At 45.5% G+C, this 12,380-nt stretch overlaps 1 protein-coding gene across 1 annotated transcript in view; it reads right to left on the bottom strand.

The window, feature by feature from the left end:
* Positions 1-12,162, bottom strand: part of GRM5 (glutamate metabotropic receptor 5) — a 310,218-nt gene extending 298,056 nt beyond the window's left edge. Inside the window, exon 1 of the mRNA XM_039342953.1 lies at positions 11,710-12,162. The gene's annotated coding sequence lies outside the window, so the exon portion shown is untranslated. The remainder of the gene's footprint in view (positions 1-11,709) is intronic.
* Positions 12,163-12,380: the final 218 nt, after the last annotated feature.

The following is a 12,380-nucleotide window of genomic DNA, read 5'->3' as shown; positions in this document are numbered from 1 at the left end:
TCAGTGAATGGTCTACCTATAGAACAGTGATGGCGAACCTTTTAGAGACCGAGTGCCCAAACCACAACCCCAAATCCACTTATTTATCACAAAGTGCCAGGGCCGCATCAGCACTGTGGTGGCCTCAGGGGGGGCATGGGGGTGTGGCCCACTGGGTGAGCATGGCCCACTGGGTGGGCGTGGCTTCGGTTATCAAGGTAGATTGGGGGGCATGGCTGGGATGGGCATGGCCTCCTCAATGTTGCTCATGGGGGGATACCTGTGGGGAGCGGTGGCCTAATGGACCTGTGCAAGTTGCTGGCAGGGGCGGCGCGTGTGCCCACAGAGAGGGCTCTGAGTGCCGCCTCTGGCACCTGTGCCATAGGTTCGCCACCACTGCTATAGAGTGTGGGGTTTTTTTCCCACCTCTGCAGGATTTTAAGAAGATGCTGGAAAGCTCAAGAAGTTTGTCATTATAACAGAATAATGGATAATTGGAAGGGACCTTGGAGGTCTTCTAGTCCAAACCCTTCTGAGGCAGGAAACCTTATTCCATTTAAACCAGCCTCTTCTTAAAAACTTCCAGCGTTGGAGCATTCACAGTTTCTGAAGGCAAGTTGTTCCACTGATTAAATGTTCTAACTGTCAGGAAATTTCTCCTGACAGTTAGAAAAATTAACCAGTGGAACAACTTGCCTCCAGAAGTTGTGAATGCTCCAACACTGGAGGTTTTTAAGAAGAGATTGGAAAACCATTTGTCTGAAATATACTTCAGAGGGTTGGATTAAAATCAATATTTATCCAATTTGGCAACACTAAGACAGGTGGACTGCAACTCTGGCTGGGGAATTCTGGGAGTTGAAATCCACCTGGCTAAAAGTTGGTTTGAGAAACACTCCCAGAATTCCATTACCAACATGGCCATTGAAAAGAATTCTGGTAATCGAAGTCCACACACCTGGAAATGGCTAAGGTTGGGAAATACCACCCTAGATTAAATTATCTTTGTGTTGTCCTCCAACTCTGCAATGGATGATTTGGTGACCTCATCTTGCATAGTTGGGATAAGACAAAAAAATGAAAGTCACCTGATGTTCAAGGCAATGAATGGGATGGGTGCCAGACAAATGCTTCCTCATCTGCTCACCTTTCATCAAGATCTCAAAATGCACTGAAACCAAACTTGCACAAAGCTTGAGACACCCAGTGAAGTAGTAGAGCTGAAGTATTGGACCAGCATTCTGGAGCCCCAGGATCAGGTCCATCCTTTGCTATGCAGGATAACTAAATGACTTTGGGCCACATCCCCCCTCTCATCCATTCATCCATCCATCCACCCACCCACCCACCCACATCTATCTATCTATCTATCTATCTATCTATCTATCTATCTATCTATCTATCTATCTATCTATCTATCCATGTTACTAACTTAAAAACTGCAGTGATTCACTTAACAACTGTCTTGCTTGGCAATGGGCATTTTGGGCTCAACTGTGGTCATAAGTCAAGGACTACCTGCACATAAGTCCCCCAGTGATATAGTTCTGAAATCGATTCTTAATCTGAGCAGTTGCTGCAGCTCTTTGATTATTGGTATGTCTCAATGTATCAGGGATTGTGGGAATACACAGGTTCAAAAGTTAAAAGTTTAGAGGTCATCAGCAAAGATATTGTAGGTTGGATTTATTTATTTAATATTAACTTCCGTAATTTCCGAATGAATATGCAGAATGTGAACAAGTGACTCATTCTAAATGCAAGTAATAATGTAGACAAGATTCAGGCTTATCTTTTCCTTCTGCCTAATTTGGTCATCCCAATTAATGACTGATCAGCATGCATCTATTCCGTCCATGGTATAATTAATTATTTGTAAATGTTACCTAAAAATTTAGATGTAGAATTACTATGCCAACCTACGTCTATCCATCAATGCCTTTCAAATCAAGTCTTGGCCTCTTTTGTTTAGGTAAAAAGATCCTTCTTGATCTGTAGATATATGTGAAGTAATAAAGCTATTAATCCTGTGGCTAAAATTACAGTTAATGTTTTGTTACATCTTGATTTTAAAATGTAATTGAACAATTATGTGCTTAGCCATTGCTTAGTCTTACTTTGCTCTCCTAGCACAAAATGGAATTGTTTCTCGGATTTCATCTTCCATTAAATCCTCAACAACCTATTTCATGGTTATTCTGAGTTTCTAAAAGATACAAATTAAAGGAGCATTTACTTAATTCATTTTTAGATATTCTTTAGAAGCCTAGTTGAGCATCTCGGGATAAGTTTTAATTTCTTTTGTTTTCTGTTTCTATTTTTCTATATTCTCCTTACCTTTCTTTTCCTGAAAGTGTTAGCCAATTATCCTGATGTTTCAATTTTATCCCAAATTCACACATATTTTTTCAAAATAAGTTAGGGAGCCAGTATTGTTTCAGGAACAAGAAACTGCAGTCTCTTCTGACTTAAAACCCTTTCATTGCTGTGTTGCTCATGTTAAAAAGTTCAGTTGCTTTAATTATTTCTGAATAGTTCATCTGTTTGAGCTGTTTCTCATTTCCAATAATGAAACTCCTTGTACCAATTCACCTCGCAGCACTATGCAACTGTGTATGTGCCATTGTACAGTATAAGATAGTGATGGCGAGTCTTTTAGAGACTGAGTGCCCAAAAACTGGCCCCGCCCCCACTCCATCCCCCCACCCCACCCCTGCTGCATCCCACACTGTCCCCCACCCCACCTGCCCGCAGGGTCACTCACCGCCTCCAGGGCCCACTGCAGATCACCCGGGCTGCCATGGCGGCCACGCCCTCTGCCCGCGTGATGGGGCCTGAGGGCAGAGTCTTGTCTATGCTGCCTGGCTGCCATGTCCTTGGCCGCGCTGCTCCGCATGGGCCACGCTTGGGGACGATTCTCCTCCAGGGGGGCTGCTGGTGAGGAGGGAGTCATGGGGGGAGGCAAGGCTGGGGCAATGGCACCTGTGCCCACAGAGAGGGCTCCAAGTGCCGCCTCTGGCACCCGTGTCATAGGTTTGCCACCACTGGTATAAGACAATGAATTTTTTTTTTTACAAAAAGTTTTCTTTCACCATTTCTTGAATTTTATTTAAGTACATATTTTCTGAACAGAGAGGGAAGATATATCCATATATGAAAATAAGGGTTCTCCTCTGAGACCCATAAACTCTGAAGCATGGTTGAAAGAGGGACCCAACCTAGGTGTATATTTTCTGAAAGTAATAACAGTTAATGGTATAGCCTGCCTTCTGGAGTTGTGGGTCCTCCATCGCTGGAAGTTTTCAAAAATACATTAGATAACCCATTAGCAGAAGGTTTTCTGCCTGGAGCAGGGGGTTGGACCAGAACAGGGCTTTTCAACCTTTTTACAGATCGTACCCCTTTTCTTCTTGTGCCATATCCGTTATTGGACGTTGGCGATCATGTTTTTATCAGCAGCCGCACGAAAAAGTGCTGCTCAGTTTTGTCCAAACCAGTCCCCTAGATTTTGAAGCCAAATTATTCTTCTTCTGCCTGGACCTCGTTTGCCTCCAATCTTCCCCTGGAGGATGAAATGGAGTATGCCGTATTTTTCTGGGTGTTGCATCACATGTCTGAAATATTCTAATTTTTGTTTTTTAATTGTTTTGATGATTTCCCTTGGCTTTCTCAGGCAGCTTATCACCTCCTCATTTCTGACCTTGTCAACCCAGCTTATACGTAACAGCCGCCTGTAAATCCATCTTTCAAATGCTTCTAGTCTCTTCAGGTGGCCTTCTGTCAGAGACTAACTCTCTACTCCATAGAGCAGGATAGAAAAAATATGGCTTCTGACAAGCCTGATTTTCAGTCTTAGGCTTATGTCTTGGCTGCAGAAGACCTTTTTCATTTTGAAGAATGCTGTTCGAGCTTTCTCTATCCTTGTCTTTACTTCAGCGGTCATGTCCCAGCTTTCATGTAAATTAGAACCGAGGTGCGTGATCCTTTTAACTTTTTCGAGTGGTATTCCTTCCTTCCTTCCTTCCTTCCTTCCTTCCTTCCTTCCTTCCTTCCTTCCTTCCTTCCCTTTCTTCTTTTTCCTTCCGTCATTCTCCTTTCCTTTTTCTACCTTCCCCTCTTCCCTTCTTTTTTCTTTGTCTTTCCTCTCTCCTTTTCTCCTTTCCTGTCCCTTCTTGGATAATCCAATGCAAAAGGGGAAACATTTCTCCATGCCTCCTTGCCTTGTGATCAAATGCCACTTTTGCTAGTAGTTTGAGGCCACTTAAAAGATTGAGAACAAACCGGGCTCAGTTTATCCCGTCCTTGCATTTAGCGGAGGCATCCACCAACAATAGTACAGCAAAACTGTCAAAATGGTGGCTGTGAGAGTCGATCAGAGCTCCTCCATTTTTTATGTACAACAGCTTTAGGAACAGAGGTAGCTTAGTTGCTTTTCTGTTAATACATAATCCTTAAAAGGGCTCTCCTGTAGGGACCCTGCCTTGGTCTAATTGAGACTGGAAATATAGCAAAGGAAAATATTTTTTCCCCCACTCTGCTTTGTCCTGTTTTCCCCACTGGAAATGGCTGTTAGCAACACACAAGGAGGGGATACTTTCCTAAGAGCTCACAATTCAAGAATACCAATGTTAACTTGGATTGCCAACAAAGTTCTGTGACAAAACAGAACACAAAATTGCTGGCGCATTTCCAATCAAGTTGCCTCTCCTGCTCCCTCCCTCCCTCCCTCCCTGAAAAAATAAAATATATGAGTTATACCACTTACTCTATATCCTTTAACCCTGACCAGTTAAGTAATCTGTAAATACAACAGTACAAGGTAAAATCTTCTTGAAATCAAATCCAACTCTTAGTAACTTCATGGTTACAGCCAGATAGTTTCCTGGCAGCAGTAATACCAAAGGAGTTTGCTACTGGCCTTTTCCAAGGATTTTCCAATCCAGCTGATTTATTTTGCACCATCAAATAGTTGTTTATGTCAGCAAACACACAGATAGCTTTTGTCCAAGACAATCTGCCCCATCAAGACCTTTGCCTCCATCACCACTGTCCATCCAGCTAGCTGCTGGTCATTCTCCATTTCTCTTTCCTTCCATTCCACAACAAACCCAACCTAGTTATAACCTTGAAATGTTCTAGTGCCTTAAGCTTTATAAATTAACCTAGCTGAGTCCAGCTTGGCGGGACAAGACATAACGGGTGGAAACTTATCAAAGAGAGAAGCAACCTAGAACTAAGGAGAAACATCCTGATAGTGAAAATAATTAATCAGTGGAATGACTTGACTCCAGAAGTTGTAGGTGCTCCATCACTGGAGGCGTTTAAGAAGAGACTAGAACTTGTTTGGGATGTTCTCCTGCTTGAGCAGGGGGTTGGACTAGAAGACCTCCAAAGTCCTTTTCAACTGTTATTTCTGTTAACACTTATATACCGATGAAGTGACCGGGGTGTCTCCTGTGTGCATGTCACATTGAGCGAATAAAAGTGTCCTTTCTTTTTTGGTACAAGCATCTGTTCAGTAGTATCTTCCTGGTTTGGCATCCTTCCATCACTTCCTAAAGGAATGCCTTCAGAAGTTGCTGGTGCCCCATAACTAGAGATTTTTAAGAAGAGATTGGACAGCCATTTGTCTGACCTGGTACAGGGTCTTCTGCTTGATCACTGGGTTAAGCTAGAAGACTTCCAAGGTTCCTTCCATCCTATTATTCTATGTTCTTACATAAAACCTTGCAGAGGCCCTCACCTCCGGAGGCAAATAGACTGGATTGGGTTTTTCTTCTTCCTGGCAACAAACACCAAATGAATCTGGCACCCAAGGCTGAATTCGTGTCACCGCTTAAGACGAGCAAAATCAGTCAGGAAAGCTTTGAGCTCTACAGCGTGCTGGAAATAACAGTCTGGCCTAAGTTAGGAGCACAGAACGTCCCTAAGATTAGCGCTTGCCTGCCAGACTAACTCCTGTGTTGATACACATAAGCATGGTCAAAAGCTGCTGCACACAACCTAACGAACGACAATGTCTTTTAAAGAGGGCATTTTTATATAGCTTCTTTGGACCTAGAAAGTTGCTGTCAAAGCTCCTAACATTGGATGTTTTTGCTCTAACAACAGTTGGAGATGCAACCATTTTCTTCTTATGTTTTACTTTTAGAATTAGAGTTAGAATTAGATGATGCTGGGGGGAGGAATGTGCAGAGAGTTTAGCTAGACATAATACTGTCTGTACAGAGAGTTCTGACAAAATGTGATCCACTGGAGAAGGAAATGGCAAAACACTCCAGTATCTTTGCCATGAAAACCCCATGGACAGTATTAAAATGCAAAAAGATATGACGCTGGAAGATGAACCCCTCAGGTTGGAAGGTGTCCAATGTGCTCCTGGGGAAGAGCAGAGGGCTAGTACTAGTAGTGCCAGAAAGAATGAAGTGACTAGGCCAAAGCCGACAGGACGCTCAGCTATGGATATATCTGGTGGTGAAAGGAAAGTCCGATGCTGTAAAGATCTTTTCTCCATAGGAACCTGGAATGTAAGATCCATGAATCAAGGAAAGCTAGACGTAGTCAAACAAGAGATGACAAGACTGAACATCGACAGATAGAGGACAGGAAGGCCTGGAGGAACGTTGTCCATGGGGTCGCGATGGGTCGGACACGACTTCACAATTAACAACAACAACAATACTGGACCTTTTAGAGACCGAGTGCCCAAAAACCGGCCCCGCCCCTGCTCCACCCCCTGCCCCGCTCCACCCTGCCTGCCCGCAGGGCCACTCACCACCTCCAGCGCCCGCTGCAGATTGCCCAGGCAGCCCAGCAGCACCATGGCAGCCACTCCATCTGCCTGCGCCCCACAGCATCAACTTGTGCAATGGGGCGTGAGGGCAGAGTCTTGTCCATGCTACCTGGCTGCCATGTCCTTGGCTGCGCTGCTCCGCGTGGGCCATGCTCGGGGGCGACTCTCCTCCAGGGGAGCTGCTGGTGAGGGGGTTGTGGGGGGGGAGGCAAGCACTCATTTAACAAATGTCTTCGCTTAACAACAGAAATGTTGAGCTCAGTTGTGATCAAAAGTCAAGGACTAAACTACTAAACCCATCTACGTTCATCTGAGTTGCCTGAACTCCAGATTGCCCATGCTTGACCATTTATTTATTCAATTAACAAGGCCAAAGTGATAAATAAATCTCCATTAACTTCTTCTGGTGATATGGAAAACTGGGAGATATCTGCTTAATTTGGTTTGGGATTACTACTACAGCTCCCTGTAGCTGGTAAGTGTGCCATGTAAAAGGACCACAAAATTAGGTGATCCATAAGCAGGCAATTTTTGGCAGTCCAAGCTTGCTGTATAATAATTCCTATCATCTTTGGGAAGCATGGCCAATGGTGAGATATAGAAAGGAGGGTAGAATAGATTGTCTATCTCTCCTCTAACTATAAGTAGAAGTAATTTCTCCACTTTAGGAATTTTGGAAGCTCTTCCAGTCACATATCTGACACCTAGCCTTACAGCAGCTGTTCTGATTCTTTAGCCAGGATTTGAGCCTCCAGCCTTTTTCCATCTGGCTAGGTCAGGGGTAAGCCACCTTGGCTCTTTTATGACTCGTAGACTTCAACTCCCAGAATTCCTGAGTCAGCCACGCTGAGGGGAAAGGGAGAGGTTTCCAAGCTGAGCCATGCTGGCTCAGGAATTCTGGGAGTTGAAGTCCACGAGTCATAAAAGAGCCAAGGTGGCCTACCCCTGGGCTAGGTGCTCTACTCCAAAACCATAATCATTTCCTTAAATATCAGAAACAGACTTAGTCTGGTTAATTGAATATGGAATTCAACAGGATTTCACTTCCATGAGTGTATTCTGAATATTGTTAAAGCTCATCCCATCCATTCTTTTCAGCGAAATGTTACAGAAAGAAAAGCCCTAAGACGTTTCATTCAGTATAGTCTTCATTTGAGATCATGCAAGCTTCTATAGCCTGAATCATAATTTCCATCACCTTGAATTATTAGCCCTAGGGCTGAGGTCCCCAACCTTTTGGGCACCAGGGACCGGTTCCATGAAGAAAGGTTTTTTCACAGACCGGAGAGTGCGTGGTTTTGTGTGCTGCCTGCATCCCACAGATGAGGCTTTGCTTGTTTGTGCAGACTAGTTGCTGGCGTGCCGCGGCCCGGTAACAGTCCACGGATTGGAGGTTGGGGACCCCTGCCCTAGGGCCTGGAATGATATGTGGTCCAATGCAATCTGGTGACCTCCAAGTTGTCCACCTTTAGAGAACCACCAATCACCCTTTTCTTCTACATCTTTTGCTTATCCACATATTGGATGGAAACTAATCAAGGAGAGAAGCAATCTAGAATTAAGGAGAAACTTTATAAAACCCAGCTGAAGGCCTAGGACTGGGGTGACGGCACGCGTGCCCACAGAGAGGGCTCTGAGTGCCGCCTCTGGCACCCATGCCATAGGTTGGCCACCACTGGTCTAGTCTAATGAAGAGAAGGACGAGGGGGGACATGATAGCAGTGTTCCAATATCTCAGGGGCTGCCCCAAAGAAGAGGGAGTCAAGCTATTCTCCAAAGCGCCTAAAGGCAGGACAAGAAGCAACGGGTGGAAACTAATCAAGGAGAAAAGCAATCTAGAACTAAGGAGAAACTTCCTGACAGTTAGAACAATTAACCAGTGGAACAACCTGCCTCCAGAAGCGGTGAATGCTCCAACACTGGAAGTTTTTAAGAAGAAACTGGACAACCATTTGTCTGAAATGGTATAGGGTTTCCTGCCTGAACAGGATGTTGGACTAGATGATCTCCAACTATTATTATTATTACTATTACTATTATTATTATTATTACTACTACTACTACTACTCTCATCCACCACTGCCTTGTGCGTCAGAAAGACCATCTCTTCTCTAACTTCTAATCATTTCCTACCATCAGAGTTTGGAAGGTGAGACATCTGGAAAGCATCCAACTGGCCAAGGCGGATTTAACCGCTCTGTCAACAGCCTTGCAGGGGATGAGATGGGGAACATCTGCAGCCCCACTGGAAATCTGGCAATGTTCTCTTTGCAAAACAGGGGGCTACTGAACACTAAAGATGTGGTAGGTCTTTTCATTACTTATGGCAACCTTTCTCCCTCTATCCAGTTATATGAACATTTGAGTTGTTGGATGAAGAAAACCACTGAATTTCTCTTGATATTCACACTCAGAGAGGCAGAGGTACAAAACTCAAGTTTCATTCCTATCTGTATATATCTCTCTCACTTATAAAACAAGTCACATTAATACTTGTATAGATACTCACCCACTCATGTATGAAGTCATACTCCTAACTCTGTGTGTGTCTGTGTGTGCGTTCACGTGTGTGAGTGTATAGCCTGAATCACAATTTCTATCACTTTCAATTATTAGCTCTAGGGACTGAGGTTGAAATGGTTCATGGTCCAATATATATTGGACCACAAGTATCTATCTATCTATATCAAACCGGTCAGTCCTAGAAGAGATCAACCCTGACTGCTCTTTAGAAGGCCAGATCCTGAAGTTGAAACTCAAATACTTTGGCCACCTAATGAGAAGGAAGGACTCACTGGAGAAGAGCCTAATGCTGGGAAAGATTGAGGGCAATAGAAGAAGGGGACGACAGAGAATGAGATGGCTGGATGGAGTTCACAGAAGCAGTAGGCGTCAGCTTAAATGGACTCCAGAAGATGGTAGAGGACAGGAAGACCTGGAGGAACGTTGTTCATGGGGTCGCGATGGGTCAGACACGACTTCGCAATTAACAATAACAACAACAATATCTATATCTATATCTATATCCAGGGCTTTTTTTGTCATAGAACGCCCAGAACAGAGTTCCGGCACTTTTGGATGGAACCTTGTAGGGTAGGCAAGGCGGGTTGTATGACGTGTGTGAGTTTCGGCACCTTTTTTTTTTTTTTTTTTACAAAAAACCACTGTCTATATCTATATCTATATATCTCAAGCGGCATTTATATTTGTATGTACACTTCACACATCTGAACACAATTGAATTTACACTCTCTCACACATTTTGTATCTGCATATACGTTACACACAAAATTCAGCTCACCCTTTCCTCTTTATGTACACTTTCTCACACATATAAGTCATGTCACATTCCAATCTCCCAGTTACACATATAAATCATGTCACACTCCAATCTCCCAGTCACAAATCAAGACACACTCCTATACATTGTAGCTTTCACACTCACATTTGCATTTGAACATACAATGCACGCTCACCATTCAAGTCATACTCTGAATATACAATCTCTAAGTCACACTCAGTGTACGCACTCTGAGAGAGGGCGAGTCACACTTCTACAGGTAGTCCTTGACTTACAGCTGTTCATTTAGTGACCATTTGAAGTTAAAATGGCATTGAAAAAAGCGAGTTATGACCATTTCTCACACTTATGTTGCAGCATCCCCAACGATCACGTGATCAAAATTCAGACACTTGGCAGCTAGATTGTATTTATTACAGTTGCAGTGTCCTGGGATCATGTGTGATTAACTTTTGTGACATTCTGACAAGAAAAGTCAATGGGGAGGAAGCCAGATTCACTTAACAACCGTGTTACTAATTCAATAACTGCAGTGATTCACTTAACAACCGAGGCAAAGGGTTGTAAAATGAGGCAAAACTCACAACCGTCTCACTGACCAACATAAATTTTCAGCTCAGTTGTGCTCACAATTCGAGGACTTACCTGTATGTGAACTCTAACACAAACAAAAATCATCAGCACCGGCCATTTATAAAGCATTTTCAGTTATATACTTCATTTACTGAGTCCTTATTGTTGACTTATTCTTTATTCGAACGGAGTGTCAATTTCCAAAGCCCTGACAGCCCTGACAGCCTACTTTGCACTCAAAACTACACAAGTCTAAAACAATAACCCAAAATATAGCTAGAAACTAAAAAAAAAGAAAAAAAAACCACCCACCCCCAATAATTCAAGAAACAGCCCCCCTATAGCAAGGCTCCGAGGACTGCTGCAGATTGAAGGGGAAGAGGGTGGGAAGGAGACGAGGAGAGTAAGGGGTCTTAGAACGCGGTTTGCTCTAGGGAGCACAAACCAGCATTGTTGGTTTCTGCCCTTGCTCACCGCTGGCCCGAAGCCGCCACCACCTCCTCCCACGCTCAGGTAGCCGCGAGGTTCCCCGCCTTCGCCGCCCTCTGCAAAGCCTGACACGCGTTCTCTGGGTGCCTCCCCCGCAGCTCCGCCCACACGCCAGCCAAGCTACTAGCGAGCGCCCGTTGGAATGCACACGCGCGCCTTTGCCGCGCTCACACGTGCACGCGGAGGGGGGCGGAGGAGAGGGCTGTCAGATTCCCTGCTCGTGCGCCTGGGTCATCCGTGGCTGGGAAGCCCCTCCAACCGACCCTGCGCAACAGGTGCAAAGAAAGAAAGAAAGAAATCTCTCTTGGATAGCCGACGCTGTTCCATCAAGATGATGGTGATGGTGGTGGTGATGATGATGATGGATGAAGATAAGGGTGGTTGTGGGAATGCAACAAAAAAAACCCCGTTGTTTGCAGCCTGAGCCGATCCGCCATGCATTGAGAGAGAGAGAGAGGGAGGGAGGGAGGGAGGGAGGGAGAGAGAGAGATTACGAACGTTTTAGGTGCATTCATTTGCAGCGTTAAATTCACATACTTCCAGGTGCATTCATTGCAACGTTAAATTCACATACTTCCAGGGATTTGGCGGGACAGGATTCCTTCTCTTTCTCCGAAATTCGGATCCAACGCTTCGGAGAATCCAGGCGGGCGACCCTTTCTCGACCGCGCCAGATTTCCTGGATGAGAGTCGGGGTGACCCACTTCTTCCGAAGTTCAAAGCCGGGAGGGGAAAAACAAAACAAAACACAGAAGCACGCGCACGCGCGCGCACAAAGGGAAAGTGGGAAAGGGGGGGGAGAGAGAAAGGATGGGGGGGGCGTATCTCAGGGCGATCTATTAAGGCTCTGGATCCCCCGGAGACGCCTTCTCCTCCTTTGGCTACAGCACACGTGTCCGTCGGTCCAAGGTGACTTTTTTCCCGCCCCAGACCGGGAACAGGTCGCCTCCGCCTTCCTCCTGCCCAGCTCAGTCGCCTTCCGAGCGGCGTCGCCCTCGCCACGTTCCCCGGGGCACAGGCCAAGGCGGCGGAGGGCAGAGGCCAGCTCTCCGTCCTTTCCCCAGCAGCCGCTGGGCGGTTCGCAAGCAGCCCCCGCCCGCTCTTGGGCTCCGCGTCTCCGCCACCACCACCTCGGCAGCCTCCTGCGGCAGAACGAGCCGTTGCGCTGGGCGAGCGCGTGTGTATGGGCCGTGCGCTGCACGCGTGTCTGGTCCCTGTAGCCCGCAAGGTGGGTGCGTGGGGGGG

This window comes from Crotalus tigris, unplaced genomic scaffold, assembly GCF_016545835.1.
Source record: "Crotalus tigris isolate CLP2741 ecotype Arizona unplaced genomic scaffold, ASM1654583v1 scf7180000017828.1554129, whole genome shotgun sequence".
Classification (NCBI taxonomy): domain Eukaryota; kingdom Metazoa; phylum Chordata; class Lepidosauria; order Squamata; family Viperidae; genus Crotalus; species Crotalus tigris.
Note: the sequence above shows the minus strand (reverse complement) of the source record. Positions and strands in the feature narration are given on the sequence as shown.